The 14,709-nt window shown below is 36.5% G+C and overlaps 1 long non-coding RNA gene across 1 annotated transcript in view; it reads right to left on the bottom strand.

The window, feature by feature from the left end:
• Positions 1-496: 496 nt before the first annotated feature.
• LOC132591448 (uncharacterized) overlaps positions 497-14,709 on the bottom strand; it is a 136,821-nt gene continuing 122,608 nt past the window's right edge. Inside the window, exon 2 of the long non-coding RNA XR_009556975.1 lies at positions 497-14,709. This exon is cut by the window's right edge and continues 35,416 nt beyond it. This is a non-coding gene — a long non-coding RNA (uncharacterized LOC132591448).

Genomic DNA, 14,709 nt, shown 5'->3' with positions numbered 1-14,709 from the left:
CCATTTTAACACTCCACGTTTCGTAATTTGAGTCATTTAAAAGAGGACACAAACTCTTGGGTGTTTGATTTGAATCCCCGGCTTTAGCCATTTTGCTTTTGTAAGCGTGCTGCTAGCTTCTGACTTCAAAGTACAAAGAAGCTGAAAATTAGGCTTTCGGCAGGCATCTGCAATTAAGCTACCACTTTAGAGGTTTTATTGCCGCTATAAATCAGTCCCGGTTACTCACTGCTCCATTGATAGGGAACGCAGACGTCCGTGCACTTCCTCCCCTGGAACGCAGGAACCGGTGACTCCCAAGCAGGCGAAATTCCTCAGTATCAGCTGCTGCAGATTGAGGCCTGTTTACGTGCCTGTTTTCACGCTTTTCAGAGGTCCGAAGATCGGAACCAGAGCTCTGCCAGAACTCTGCTACCACTGTTGGAATATTGGGGTGTAAATCACCAATATTCTTACTACTGCCACTGGCTTCGGTAAAGAAGACAGCAAACAATCGTAGGTGCTAATCTACGTTTATTCAGAGAGTGTGTGTTCAGCCATCACTCTCCAGTTCAGAAGAAAGTGAAAGTAGAAACAGAACAAAGAACATCACATGACAGGAGATCAGGTTACAGCTTGAGCTCCTGTGTGGGAAAGTTACAGCAATCATATAAAGTAAACATTCATCCACATGCAGCATCTGTGCCATGCAGAGGATTTATGCTAACATATTTATCCTCTATCTATGCATTCTGACACTCAAACAATGTGTTTTGCTTCAATTAGGCTCATTTTACAAAGGTGCTTATTTCTGGAGTGAACTTGTAGTTCTACTCAAGAGTAAGCAACTAAGCGAAATAAACCTATAGAACGCTTATTTGGCTTCTATCTATGCATTCTGACACTCCACCAATATGTTTTGCTTCAATTTGGCTCATTTTACAAAAGTGCTTATTTGCTTATTTCTGGAGTGAACTTGCAGTTCTACTCAAGAGTAAGCAACTATGCGAAATAAACGTATAGAACGCTTATTTATCTTCTATCTATGCATTCCGACACTCCAAAAATGTGTTTTGCTTCAATTTGGCTCATTTTACAAAGGTGCTTATTTATTGAGTGAACTTGCAGTTCTACTCAAGAGTAAGCAACTAAGCGAAATAAACCTATAGAACACTTATTTGGCTTCTATCTATGCATTCTGACACTCCACCAATATGTTTTGCTTCAATTTGGCTCATTTTACAAAAGTGCTCATTTATGGAGTGAACATGCAGTTCCACTCAAGAGTAAGCAAGTAAGCGAAATAAACCTATAGAATGCTTATTTGTCTGTTATCTATGCATTCTGACACTCCAACAATGTGTTTTGCTTCAGTTTTGCTCATTTTACAAAGGTGCTTATTTATTGAGTGAAATTGCAGTTCTACTCAAGAGTAAGCAATTAAGCGAAATAAACCTATAGAACGCTTATTTGTCTTCTTTCTATGCATTCTGACACTCCACCAATATGTTTTGCTTCAATTTGGCTCATTTTACAAAAGTGCTCATTTATGGAGTGAACATGCAGTTCCACTCAAGAGTAAGCAACTAAGCGAAATAAACCTATAGAACGCTTATTTGTCTGTTATCTATGCATTCTGACACTCCAACAATGTGTTTTGCTTCAGTTTGGCTCATTTTACAAGGGTGCTTATTTCTTGAGTGAACTTGCAGTTCTACTCAAGAGTAAGCAACTAAGCGAAATGAACCCATAGAACGCTTATTTGTCTTCTTTCTATGCATTCTGACACTCCAACAATATGTTTTGCTTCAATTTGGCTCATTTTACAAAAGTGCTTATTTCTGGAGTGAACATGCAGTTCTACTCTAGAGTAAGCAACTGAGTGAAATAAACCTATAAAACGCTTATTTGTCGGTTATCTAGGCATTCTGACACTCCAACAATGTGTTTTGCTTCAATTTGGCTCATTTTACAAAGGTGCTTATTTCTTGGCGTGCACATGCATTTCTACTCAAGAGTAAGCAACTAAGCGAAATAAACCTATAGAACGCTTATTTGGCTTCTATCTATGCATTCTGACACTCCACCAATATGTTTTGCTTCAATTTGGCTCATTTGACAAAAGTGCTTATTTCTTGAGTGAACATGCAGTTCTACTCAAGAGTAAGCAACTAAGTGAAATAAACCTATAGGACGCTTATTTCTCTTCTATCTATGCATTCTGACACTCCAACAATTTGTTTTGCTTCAATTTGGCTCATTTTACAAAGGTGCTTATTTCTGGAGTGCACATGCATTCCTACTCAAGAGTAAGCAAATAAGCAAAATAAACGTATAGAACGCTTATTTGTCTTCTTTCTATGCATTCTGACACTCCAACAATGTGTTTTGCTTCAATTTGGCTCATTTTACAAAGGCGCTTATTTCTTGGCGTGCACATGCATTTCTACTCAGGAGTAAGCAAATAAGCGAAATGAACCCATAGAACGCTTATTTGTCTTCTATCTATGCATTCTGACACTCCAACAATGTGTTTTGCTTCAATTTGGCTCATTTTACAAAGGTGCTTATTTCTGGAGTGAACATGCAGTTCTACTCAAGAGTAAGCAACTGAGCGAAATAAACCTATAGAACGCTTATTTGTCTTCTATCTATGCATTCTGACACTCCAACAATGTGTTTTGCTTCAATTTGGCTCATTTTACAAAGGTGCTTATTTCTTGGCGTGCACATGCATTTCTACTCAGGAGTAAGCAAATAAGCGAAATGAACCCATAGAACGCTTATTTGTCTTCTTTCTATGCATTCTGACACTCCAACAATATGTTTTGCTTCAATTTGGCTCATTTTACAAAGGTGCTTATTTATTGAGTGAACTTGCAGTTCTACTCAAGAGTATGCAACTAAGCGAAATAAACCTATAGAACGCTTATTTGTCTTCTATCTATGCATTCTGAAACTCCAACAATGTGTTTTGCTTCAATGTGGTTCATTTTACAAAGGTGCTTATTTCTGGAGTGCACATGCATTCCTACTCAAGAGTAAGCAAATAAGCAAAATAAACGTATAGAACACTTATTTGTCTTCTATCTATGCATTCTGACACTCCAACAATGTGTATTGCTTCAATGTGGTTCATTTTACAAAGGTGCTTATTTCTTGAGTGAACTTACAGTTCTACTCAAGAGTAAGCAAATAAGCGAAATAAACCTATGGAACGCTTATTTATTCTCTTTCTATGCATTCTGACACTCCAACAATGTTTTTTGCTTCAATTTGGCTCATTTTACAAAGGTGCTTATTTCTTGGCGTGCACATGCATTTCTACTCAGGAGTAAGCAAATAAGCGAAATGAACCCATAGAACGCTTATTTGTCTTCTATCTATGCATTCTGACACTCCAACAATGTGTTTTGCTTCAATTTGGCTCATTTTACAAAGGTGCTTATTTCTGGAGTGAACATGCAGTTCTACTCAAGAGTAAGCAACTGAGCGAAATAAACCTATAGAACGCTTATTTGTCTTCTATCTATGCATTCTGACACTCCAACAATGTGTTTTGCTTCAATTTGGCTCATTTTACAAAGGTGCTTATTTCTTGGCGTGCACATGCATTTCTACTCAGGAGTAAGCAAATAAGCGAAATGAACCCATAGAACGCTTATTTGTCTTCTTTCTATGCATTCTGACACTCCAACAATATGTTTTGCTTCAATTTGGCTCATTTTACAAAGGTGCATATTTCTGGAGTGAACATGCAGTTCTACTCAAGAGTAAGCAACTAAGCGAAATAAACCTATAGAACGCTTATTTGTCTGTTATCTATCCATTCTGACACTCCAACAATGTGTTTTGCTTCAATTTGGATCATTTTACAAAGGTGCTTATTTATTGAGTGAACTTGCAGTTCTACTCAAGAGTATGCAACTAAGCGAAATAAACCTATAGAACGCTTATTTGTCTTCTATCTATGCATTCTGAAACTCCAACAATGTGTTTTGCTTCAATGTGGTTCATTTTACAAAGGTGCTTATTTCTGGAGTGCACATGCATTCCTACTCAAGAATAAGCAAATAAGCAAAATAAACGTATAGAACGCTTATTTGTCTGCTTTCTATGCATTCTGACACTCCAACAATGTGTTTTCTTTCAATTTGGCTCATTTTACAAAGGCGCTTATTTCTGGAGTGAACATGCAGTTCTACTCTAGAGTAAGCAACTAAGCGAAATAAACCTATAGAACGCTTATTTGTCTGTTATCTATGCATTCTGATACTCCAACAATGTGTTTTGCTTCAATTTGGCTCATTTTACAAAGGTGCTTATTTCTTGGCGTGCACATGCATTTCTACTCAGGAGTAAGCAAATAAGCGAAATGAACCCATAGAACGCTTATTTGTCTTCTATCTATGCATTCTGACACTCCAACAATGTGTTTTGCTTCAATTTGGCTCATTTTACCAAGGTGCTTATTTCTGGAGTGAACATGCAGTTCTACTCAAGAGTAAGCAACTGAGCGAAATAAACCTATAGAACGCTTATTTGTCTTCTATCTATGCATTCTGACACTCCAACAATGTGTTTTGCTTCAATTTGGCTCATTTTACAAAGGTGCTTATTTCTTGGCGTGCACATGCATTTCTACTCAGGAGTAAGTAAATAAGCGAAATGAACCCATAGAACGCTTATTTGTCTTCTTTCTATGCATTCTGACACTCCAACAATGTGTTTTGCTTCAATTTGGCTCATTTTACAAAGGTGCTTATTTCTGGAGTGAACATGCAGTTCTACTCAAGAGTAAGCAACTGAGCGAAATAAACCTATAGAACGCTTATTTGTCTTCTATCTATGCATTCTGACACTCCAACAATATGTGTTGCTTCAATTTGGCTCATTTTACAAAGGTGCTTATTTCTGGAGTGAACATGCAGTTCTACTCAAGAGTAAGCAACTGAGCGAAATAAACGTATAGAACACTTATTTGTCTTCTATCTATGCATTCTGACACTCCAACAATGTGTATTGCTTCAATGTGGTTCATTTTACAAAGGTGCTTATTTCTTGAGTGAACTTACAGTTCTACTCAAGAGTAAGCAAATAAGCGAAATAAACCTATGGAACGCTTATTTATTCTCTTTCTATGCATTCTGACACTCCAACAATGTTTTTTGCTTCAATTTGGCTCATTTTACAAAGGTGCTTATTTATTGAGTGAACTTGCAGTTCTACTCAAGAGTAAGCAACTAAGCGAAATAAACCTATAGAACGCTTATTTGGCTTCTATCTATGCATTCTGACACTCCACCAATATGTTTTGCTTCAATTTGGCTCATTTTACAAAAGTGCTTATTTCTTGAGTGAACTTGCAGTTCTACTAAAGAGTAAGCAAATAAGCGAAATGAACCCATAGAATGCTTATTTGTCTTCTTTCTATGCATTCTGACACTCCAACAATATGTTTTGCTTCAATTTGGCTCATTTTACAAAGGTGCTTATTTATTGAGTGAACTTAGAGTTCTACTCAAGAGTAAGCAACTAAGCGAAATGAACCCATAGAACGCTTATTTGTCTTCTTTCTATGCATTCTGACACTCCAACAATATGTTTTGCTTCAATTTGGCTCATTTTAGAAAGTTGCTTATTTCTGGATTGCACATGCAGTTCTACTCAAGAGTAAGCAAATAAGCTTTATAAACGTATAGAACGCTTTTTTGTCTTCTTTCTATGCATTCTGACACTCCAACAATATGTTTTGCTTCAATTTGGCTCATTTTACAAAGGTGCTTATTTCTTGAGTGAACTTGCAGTTCTACTCAAGAGTAAGCAAATAAGCGAAATGAACCCATAGAACGCTTATTTGTCTTCTTTCTATGCATTCTGACACTCCAACAATATGTTTTGCTTCAATTTGGCTCATTTTACAAAGGTGCTTATTTATTGAGTGAACTTAGAGTTCTACTCAAGAGTAAGCAACTAAGCGAAATGAACCCATAGAACGCTTATTTGTCTTCTATCTATGCATTCTGACACTCCAACAATGTGTTTTGCTTCAATTTGGCTCATTTTACAAAGGTGCTTATTTCTGGATTGAACATGCAGTTCTACTCAAGAGTAAGCAACTAAGCGAAATAAACCTATAGCACGCTTATTTGGCTGTTATCTATGCATTCTGACACTCCAACAATGTGTTTTGCTTCAGTTTGGCTCATTTTACAAGGGTGCTTATTTCTTGAGTGAACTTGCAGTTCTACTCAAGAGTAAGCAAATAAGAGAAATGAACCCATAGAACGCTTATTTGTCTTCTTTCTATGCATTCTGACACTCCAACAATATGTTTTGCTTCAATTTGGCTCATTTTACAAAAGTGCTTATTTCTGGAGTGAACATGCAGTTCTACTCTAGAGTAAGCAACTAAGCGAAATAAACCTATAGAACGCTTATTTGGCTTCTATCTGTGCATTCTGACACTCCACCAATATAAAAAAATTCCTTCAGTAGCACCTTAAAGACCAACTAAGTTTATATTTTGGTATGAGCTTTCGTGTGCATGCACACTTCTTCAGATACTTCAGGTGCTTATTTATTGAGTGAAATTGCAGTTCTACTCAAGAGTAAGCAACTAAGCGAAATAAACCTATAGAACGCTTATTCGGCTTCTATCTATGCATTCTGACACTCCACCAATATGTTTTGCTTCAATTTGGCTCATTTTACAAAAGTGCTTATTTCTGGAGTGAACATGCAGTTCTACTCAAGAGTAAGCAACTAAGCGAAATAAACGTATAGAACGCTTATTTGGCTGTTATCTATGCATTCTGACACTCCAACAATGTGTTTTGCTTCAGTTTGGCTCATTTTACAAGGGTGCTTATTTCTTGAGTGAACTTGCAGTTCTACTCAAGAGTAGGCAAATAAGCGAAATGAACCCATAGAACGCTTACTTGTCTTCTTTCTATGCATTCTGACACTCCAACAATATGTTTTGCTTCAATTTGGCTCATTTTACAAAAGTGCTTATTTCTGGAGTGAACATGCAGTTCTACTCAAGAGTAAGCAACTAAGCGAAATAAACCTATAGAACGCTTATTTGTCTATTATCTATGCATTCTGACACTCCAACAATGTGTTTTGCTTCAATTTGGCTCATTTTACAAAGGTGCTTAATTATTGAGTGAACATGCAGTTCTACTCTAGAGTAAGCAACTAAGCGAAATAAACCTATAGAACGCTTATTTGGCTTCTATCTATGCATTCTGACACTCCACCAATATGTTTTGCTTCAATTTGGCTCATTTTAGAAAGTTGCTTATTTCTGGAGTGCACATGCAGTTCTACTCAAGAGTAAGCAAATAAGCTTTATAAACGTATAGAACGCTTTTTTGTCTTCTTTCTATGCATTCTGACACTCCAACAATGTTTTTTGCTTCAATTTGGCTCATTTTACAAAGGTGCTTATTTATTGAGTGAACTTGCAGTTCTACTCAAGAGTAAGCAACTAAGCGAAATAAACCTATAGAACGCTTATTTGGCTTCTATCTATGCATTCTGACACTCCACCAATATGTTTTGCTTCAATTTGGCTCATTTTACAAAAGTGCTTATTTCTGGAGTGAACATGCAGTTCTACTCAAGAGTAAGCAACTAAGCGAAATAAACCTATAGAACGCTTATTTGGCTGTTATCTATGCATTCTGACACTCCAACAATGTGTTTTGCTTCAGTTTGGCTCATTTTACAAGGGTGCTTATTTCTTGAGTGAACTTGCAGTTCTACTCAAGAGTAGGCAAATAAGCGAAATGAACCCATAGAACGCTTATTTGTCTTCTTTCTATGCATTCTGACACTCCAACAATATGTTTTGCTTCAATTTGGCTCATTTTACAAAAGTGCTTATTTCTGGAGTGAACATGCAGTTCTACTCAAGAGTAAGCAACTAAGCGAAATAAACCTATAGAACGCTTATTTGTCTGTTATCTATGCATTCTGACACTCCAACAATGTGTTTTGCTTCAATTTGGCTCATTTTACAAAGGTGCTTAATTATTGAGTGAACATGCAGTTCTACTCTAGAGTAAGCAACTAAGCGAAATAAACCTATAGAACGCTTATTTGGCTTCTATCTATGCATTCTGACACTCCACCAATATGTTTTGCTTCAATTTGGCTCATTTTAGAAAGTTGCTTATTTCTGGAGTGCACATGCAGTTCTACTCAAGAGTAAGCAAATAAGCTTTATAAACGTATAGAACGCTTTTTTGTCTTCTTTCTATGCATTCTGACACTCCAACAATATGTTTTGCTTCAATTTGGCTCATTTAACAAAGGTGCTTATTTCTTGAGTGAACTTGCAGTTCTACTCAAGAGTAAGCAAATAAGCGAAATGAACCCATAGAACGCTTATTTGTCTTCTTTCTATGCATTCTGACACTCCAACAATATGTTTTGCTTCAATTTGGCTCATTTTACAAAGGTGCTTATTTATTGAGTGAACTTAGAGTTCTACTCAAGAGTAAGCAACTAAGCGAAATGAACCCATAGAACGCTTATTTGTCTTCTTTCTATGCATTCTGACACTCCAACAATGTGTTTTGCTTCAATTTGGCTCATTTTACAAAGGTGCTTATTTCTGGAGTGAACATGCAGTTCTACTCAAGAGTAAGCAACTAAGCGAAATAAACCTATAGCACGCTTATTTGGCTGTTATCTATGCATTCTGACACTCCAACAATGTGTTTTGCTTCAGTTTGGCTCATTTTACAAGGGTGCTTATTTCTTGAGTGAACTTGCAGTTCTACTCAAGAGTAAGCAAATAAGAGAAATGAACCCATAGAACGCTTATTTGTCATCTTTCTATGCATTCTGACACTCCAACAATATGTTTTGCTTCAATTTGGCTCATTTTACAAAAGTGCTTATTTCTGCAGTGAACATGCAGTTCTACTCAAGAGTAAGCAACTAAGCGAAATAAACCTATAGAACGCTTATTTGTCTGTTATCTATGCATTCTGACACTCCAACAATGTGTTTTGCTTCAATTTGGCTCATTTTACAAAGGTGCTTATTTATTGAATGAACATGCAGTTCTACTCTAGAGTAAGCAACTAAGCGAAATAAACCTATAGAACGCTTATTTGTCTGTTATCTATGCATTCTGACACTCCAACAATCTGTTTTGCTTCAATTTGGCTCATTTTACAAAGGTGCTTATTTCTTGGCGTGCACATGCATTTCTACTCAGGAGTAAGCAAATAAGCGAAATGAACCCATAGAACGCTTATTTGTCTGCTATCTATGCATTCTGACACTCCAACAATGTGTTTTGCTTCAATTTGGCTCATTTTACAAAGGTGCTTATTTCTGGAGTGAACATGCAGTTCTACTCAAGAGTAAGCAACTGAGCGAAATAAACCTATAGAACGCTTATTTGTCTTCTATCTATGCATTCTGACACTCCAACAATGTGTTTTGCTTCAATTTGGCTCATTTTACAAAGGTGCTTATTTCTTGGCGTGCACATGCATTTCTACTCAGGAGTAAGCAAATAAGCGAAATGAACCCATAGAACGCTTATTTGTCTTCTATCTATGCATTCTGACACTCCAGCAATGTGTTTTGCTTCAATTTGGCTCATTTTACAAAGGTGCTTATTTCTTGGCGTGCACATGCATTTCTACTCAGGAGTAAGCAAATAAGCGAAATGAACCCATTGAACGCTTATTTGTCTTCTATCTATGCATTCTGACACTCCAACAATGTGTTTTGCTTCAATTTGGCTCATTTTAGAAAGTTGCTTATTTCTGGAGTGCACATGCATTTCTCATCAAGAGTAAGCAAATAAGCTTTATAAACGTATAGAACGCTTATTTGTCTTCTTTCTATGCATTCTGACACTCCACCAATATGTTTTGCTTCAATTTGGCTCATTTTACAAAAGTGCTCATTTCTGGAGTGAACATGCAGTTCCACTCAAGAGTAAGCAACTAAGCGAAATAAACCTATAGAACGCTTATTTGTCTGTTATCTATGCATTCTGACACTCCAACAATGTGTTTTGCTTCAGTTTGGCTCATTTTACAAGGGTGCTTATTTCTTGAGTGAACTTGCAGTTCTTCTCAAGAGTAAGCAACTAAGCGAAATGAACCCATAGAACGCTTATTTGTCTTCTTTCTAGGCATTCTGACACTCCAACAATGTGTTTTGCTTCAATTTGGCTCATTTTACAAAGGTGCTTATTTCTTGGCGTGCACATGCATTTCTACTCAAGAGTAAGCAACTAAGCGAAATAAACCTATAGAACGCTTTTTTGGCTTCTATCTATGCATTCTGACACTCCACCAATATGTTTTGCTTCAATTTGGCTCATTTTACAAAAATGCTTATTTCTTGAGTGAACATGCAGTTCTACTCAAGAGTAAGCAACTAAGTGAAATAAACCTATAGGACGCTTATTTGTCTTCTATCTATGCATTCTGACACTCCAACAATTTGTTTTGCTTCAATTTGGCTCATTTTACAAAGGTGCTTATTTCTGGAGTGAACATGCAGTTCTACTCTAGAGTAAGCAACTAAGCGAAATAAACCTATAGAACGCTTATTTGGCTTCTATCTATGCATTCTGACACTCCACCAATATGTTTTGCTTCAATTTGGCTCATTTTAGAAAGTTGCTTATTTCTGGATTGCACATGCATTTCTACTCAAAAGTAAGCAAATAAGCTTTATAAACGTATAGAACACTTATTTGTCTTCTTTCTATGCATCTGACACCCCAACAATGTGTTTTGCTTCAATTTGGCTCATTTTACAAGGGTGCTTATTTCTTGAGTGAACATGCAGTTCTACTCAAGAGTAAGCAACTAAGCGAAATAAACCTATAGAACGCTTATTTGTCTTCTATCTATGCATTCTGACACTCCACCAATATGTTTTGCTTCAATTTGGCTCATTTTACAAAAGTGCTCATTTCCGGAGTGAACATGCAGTTCCACTCAAGAGTAAGCAACTAAGAGAAATAAACCTATAGAACGCTTATTTGTCTGTTATCTATGCATTCTGACACTCCAACAATGTGTTTTGCTTCAATTTGGCTCATTTTGCAAGGGTGCTTATTTCTTGAGTGAACTTGCAGTTCTACTCAAGAGTAAGCAAATAAGCGAAATGAACCCATAGAACGCTTATTTGTCTTCTTTCTATGCATTCTGACACCCCAACAATGTGTTTTGCTTCAATTTGGCTCATTTTACAAAAGTGCTTATTTCTGGAGTGAACTTGTAGTTCTACTCTATAGTAAGCAACTAAGCGAAATAAACCTATAGAACGCTTATTTGTCTTCTATCTATGCATTCTGACACTCCACCAATATGTTTTGCTTCAATTTGGCTCATTTTACAAAAGTGCTTATTTCTGGAGTGAACATGCAGTTCCACTCAAGAGTAAGCAACTAAGTGAAATAAACCTATAGAACGCTTATTTGTCTGTTGTCTATGCATTCTGACACTCCAACAATATGTTTTGCTTCAATTTGGCTCATTTTACAAAGGTGCTTATTTCTGGAGTGCATGCATTCCTACTCAAGAGTAAGCAACTATGCGAAATAAACGTATAGAACGCTTATTTATCCTCTATCTATGCATTCTGACACTCAAACAATGTGTTTTGCTTCAATTAGGCTCATTTTACAAAGGTGCTTATTTCTGGAGTGAACTTGTAGTTCTACTCAAGAGTAAGCAACTAAGCGAAATAAACCTATAGAACGCTTATTTGGCTTCTATCTATGCATTCTGACACTCCACCAATATGTTTTGCTTCAATTTGGCTCATTTTAGAAAGTTGCTTATTTATTGAGTGAACTTGCAGTTCTACTCAAGAGTAAGCAACTAAGCGAAATGAACCCATAGAACGCTTATTTGTCTTCTTTCTATGCATTCTGACACTCCACCAATATGTTTTGCTTCCATTTGGCTCATTTTACAAAAGTGCTCATTTCTGGAGTGAACATGCAGTTCCACTCAAGAGTAAGCAACTAAGCGAAATAAACCTATAGAACGCTTATTTGTCTGTTATCTATGCATTCTGACACTCCAAAAATGTGTTTTGCTTCAGTTTGGCTCATTTTACAAGGGTGCTTATTTCTTGAGTGAACTTGCAGTTCTACTCAAGAGTAAGCAACTAAGCGAAATGAACCCATAGAACGCTTATTTGTCTTCTTTCTATGCATTCTGACACTCCAACAATATGTTATGCTTCAATTTGGCTCATTTTACAAAGGTGCTTATTTATTGAGTGAACTTGCAGTTCTACTCTAGAGTAAGCAACTAAGCGAAATAAACCTATAGAACGCTTATTTGGCTTCTATCTATGCATCCTGACACTCTACCAATATGTTTTGCTTCAATTTGGCTCATTTTAGAAAGTTGCTTATTTCTGGATTGCACATGCATTTCTACTCAAGAGTAAGCAAATAAGCTTTATAAACGTATAGAACGCTTATTTGTCTTCTTTCTATGCATTCTGACACCCCAACAATGTGTTTTGCTTCAATTTGGCTCATTTTACAAGGGTGCTTATTTCTTGAGTGAACATGCAGTTCTACTCAAGAGTAAGCAACTAAGCGAAATAAACCTATAGAACGCTTATTTGTCTTCTATCTATGCATTCTGACACTCCACCAAGATGTTTTGCTTCAATTTGGCTCATTTTACAAAAGTGCTTATTTCTGGAGTGAACATTCAGTTCTACTCAAGAGTAAGCAACTGAGCGAAATAAACCTATAAAACGCTTATTTGTCTGTTATCTAGGCATTCTGACACTCCAACAATGTGTTTTGCTTCTGTTTGGCTCATTTTACAAAGGTGCTTATTTCTGGAGTGAGCATGCAGTTCTACTCTAGAGTAAGCAACTAAGCGAAATAAACCTATAGAACGCTTATTTGGCTTCTATCTATGCATTCTGACACTCTACCAATATGTTTTGCTTCAATTTGGCTCATTTTAGAAAGTTGCTTATTTCTGGAGTGCACATGCATTTCTACTCAAGAGTAAGCAAATAAGCTTTATAAACGTATAGAACGCTTACTTGTCTTCTTTCTATGCATTCTGACACCCCAACAATGTGTTTTGCTTCAATTTGGCTCATTTTACAAGGGTGCTTATTTCTTGAGTGAACATGCAGTTCTACTCAAGAGTAAGCAACTAAGCGAAATAAACCTATAGAACGCTTATTTGTCTTCTAACTATGCATCCTGACACTCCACCAATATGTTTTGCTTCAATTTGGCTCATTTTACAAAAGTGCTTATTTCTGAAGTGAACATTCAGTTCTACTCAAGAGTAAGCAACTAAGAGAAATAAACCTATAGAACGCTTATTTGTCTGTTATCTATGCATTCTGACACTCCAACAATGTGTTTTGCTTCAGTTTGGCTCATTTTACAAAGGTGCTTATTTCTTGAGTGAACTTGCAGTTCTACTCAAGAGTAAGCAACTAAGCGAAATGAACCCATAGAACGCCTATTTGTCTTCTTTCTATGCATTCTGACACTCCAACAATGTGTTTTGCTTCAATTTGGCTCATTTTAGAAAGTTGCTTATTTCTGGAGTGAATTTGCAGTTCTACTCAAGAGTAAGCAACTATGCGAAATAAACGTATAGAACGCTTATTTATCTTCTATCTATGCATTCCGACACTCCAACAATGTGTTTTGCTTCAATTTGGCTCATTTTACAAAGGTGCTTATTTCTGGAGTGCACATTCATTCCTACTCAAGAGTAAGCAAATAAGCGAAATAAACGTATAGAACGCTTATTTATCCTCTTTCTATGCATTCTGACACTCCAACAATGTTTTTTGCTTCAATTTGGCTCATTTTACAAAGGTGCTTATTTCTGGAGTGAACTTGCAGTTCTACTCAAGAGTAAGCAACTAAGCGAAATGAACCCATAGAACGCTTATTTGCCTTCTTTCTATGCATTCTGACACTCCAACAATGTGTTTTGCTTCAGTTTGGCTAATTTTACAAAGGTGCTTATTTCTGGAGTGAACTTGCAGTTCTACTCAAGAGTAAGCAACTAAGCGAAATAAACCTATAGAACGCTTATTTGGCTTCTGTCTATGCATTCTGACACTCCACCAATATGTTTTGCTTCAATTTGGCTCATTTTACAAAAGTGCTTATTTCTGGAGTGAACATGCAGTTCTACTCAAGAGTAAGCAACTGAGCGAAATAAACCTATAGAACGCTTATTTGTCTGTTATCTATGCATTCTGACACTCCAACAATGTGTTTTGCTTCAGTTTGGCTCATTTTACAAGGGTGCCTATTTCTTGAGTGAACTTGCAGTTCTACTCAAGAGTAAGCAACTAAGCGAAATGAACCCATAGAACGCTTATTTGTCTTCTTTCTATGCATTCTGACACTCCAACAATATGTTTTGCTTCAATTTGGCTCATTTTACAAAGGTGCTTATTTATTGAGTGAACTTGCAGTTCTACTCAAGAGTAAGCAACTAAGCGAAATAAACCTATAGAACGCTTATTTGTCTTCTTTCTATGCATTCTGACACTCCAACAATATGTTTTGCTTCAATTTGGCTCATTTTACAAAGGTGCTTATTTCTGGAGTGAACATGCAGTTCTACTCAAGAGTAAGCAACTAAGCGAAATAAACCTATAGAACGCTTATTTGTCTGTTATCTATGCATTCTGACACTCCAACAATGTGTTTTGCTTCAT

Source organism: Zootoca vivipara, chromosome W, assembly GCF_963506605.1.
Source record: "Zootoca vivipara chromosome W, rZooViv1.1, whole genome shotgun sequence".
Classification (NCBI taxonomy): domain Eukaryota; kingdom Metazoa; phylum Chordata; class Lepidosauria; order Squamata; family Lacertidae; genus Zootoca; species Zootoca vivipara.
The sequence above is the reverse complement of the archived record's forward strand: the minus strand, read 5'-3'. Positions and strand labels throughout refer to the sequence as shown.